The sequence below is a fragment of the Trachymyrmex septentrionalis genome, unplaced genomic scaffold (assembly GCF_001594115.1).
Source record: "Trachymyrmex septentrionalis isolate Tsep2-gDNA-1 unplaced genomic scaffold, Tsep1.0 scaffold8, whole genome shotgun sequence".
Taxonomy (NCBI): domain Eukaryota; kingdom Metazoa; phylum Arthropoda; class Insecta; order Hymenoptera; family Formicidae; genus Trachymyrmex; species Trachymyrmex septentrionalis.
Genome location: NW_017305987.1, coordinates 1,265,175 through 1,267,432, shown reverse-complemented (window position 1 = coordinate 1,267,432; position 2,258 = coordinate 1,265,175).

The window sequence follows — 2,258 nt, the reverse complement described above, 5'->3', positions numbered from 1 at the left end:
GATTTCGCGCAACGCGAAACGATTTTCTGTCTTTTCCCGATGATTATATCGAGCTCGCTGGTTTCCTTCGGTTCAGTGAATCGTGGCCTGTTAATTAGCAACTAGTATATAGGTCTGCGATCCGAGGTGTTTTCGCGAAAGACGAGGTGTAAACATCGATGATGGCATCGTAAATAGTCGGGACTAATTTCCTTATTTTAAATACGGCAACTTTATAGCACGTAATAATTAACGTTCGTAAGGGAAACATTTCCGCTCCGCGTTGAATCCGTTAAACAAAACGGCTCGTTTATAATCTAAACGACGAAAGGGAACCATAAGGATTTTTATCATTGTATTATTCTTCTAAATTTTTGCTAAATTGCACCTTTAAATCAATACTGTACGATATTTAATGGTAAGAAAATGATTTAAGTCCGTATTCACATTTATAGTTCACGTTACACATATTATAGAATTTCAGAAATAAATGCGCGCACTTATCGATAATAATGTGAATACGATTCTTAATATATAGAACATGTACCCCCCTGTTGTAATAGCGCGCGTATTTAAAGATCTAATTAACTCGATTAAAAGTAATGATAGGAAAATATCGAAATAGCTCGAGTTACAAGTGATAAAAAAATTGGATAACAACATCGCATAATAAATTATGAGCAATCCAATCTGTAACCGCTTTTAACACATGTATCGATGTCTCATATGATATTAAATTCTCTCGATAAAATTTTATGAATTCAGGGGATATTTATTTTTACCACTTATAATAATTACAGTTAATTTTACCTCAAACAAATTAATTTCCATGACAATAATTCAGAAAATAATTACTGCACGCGCGTATAAATAATAGTTTACTTACCTTTATGATTATCGGGCCGTTATCCGATGTATCTCGGATCGTCTCCTCTCGAGTTGTTAGGACTCGTTGCACTCATTTGAAACATTTGAAATCAATTAATTAATTATGACCGCACGATACTTCGCACGGCACTCCCGACGTTAAATAAAGTTACGTTACGCACATTTTATAATTCAAAAATATTGCGATTGTAACTAAAACTATTTACACTCGAAACGGAGCAGAGACAATAAATCTTGGCAGAGAATTTTTATTTATGTTTATGTTATATTTGTAAATATGCAAAGTTATTTATAATTGAATTATTTAATATATAAATGTGTCGAATACAACATTGCACTCGAAGTTAATCTGTATAATTATTCCCGATATTTTGTCAACCGAAAAATTCGAAAATAACGACTTTATTCTAATATAATGTGATACGATGTTAATTAAAATCGAATTAAAAATCAAGACGCGGCAGATTATTTAAAAAATATTGTACATAATTAAAATTTAGTACTATACATGCATAATCCAAATAGATTTTACGAGATATATTCTTATTTATTATAATGTATCTTTGTTCGAATCACTCGATTTAATAATTATTTTTCCGTACTATCAATTAAAAAATAATTAGCAATTTATATTAAAATCGGCGAAAAATGTAAGTGTTTGAAATCTAAAATATATTTGGAATTTACATATAAAGAGATATTTATTCAAAAACTTAAAGAGATAAATAACATACATAATGAATAAAAGTAAGCTAATGAGAGTTAGCGCAGATAAACGGCGCATATTATTGCGAAATAATTTAATACTCAGTACTTTAATACTCAGGAATGATGTCTTCCTTATTTAAACATTTCAACTCCCTTTGAAATTCGCCTCAGCCACGCGTAGATACAAAAGTATTAATAACTCACATGTCCATAATGATCGAGTCACTTACAAATTGACAGAGAAAAGTTATTAATCATTAAGGAACTATAAGCGTGTTATAAAGCTTTGTTATATTCAAAAGCGAAATTAAATACGTTTTTAAAGAGATATACATAAGAAATATATTGAAAAGTCATTAAGGAAATATAATTGTTATCTGTAAATATATTATAAGAAAAACAGTCATTTATTATCCTTCATTATTATTATTTCGAGTAAACGCTTGTATTAATCGCAGGTGTTAATTACTCTCGCGGGCTGACCGTAATAATCATAGGAAGTAATCGTATTTGGAATGATAACGTTTGGATGATAACATTACGGAACGTGGAGCGTCTCGCCTTGCCGCCTTTCGAGTGTGTCGTGCAAATAGCAGGGCGGCGACCTTGTTTACGCGTCGACGCTTGTTACGCACATAAACAAGCCGCGTGCCTGTTGATTCGTTGTCAATGAATTCCATCAT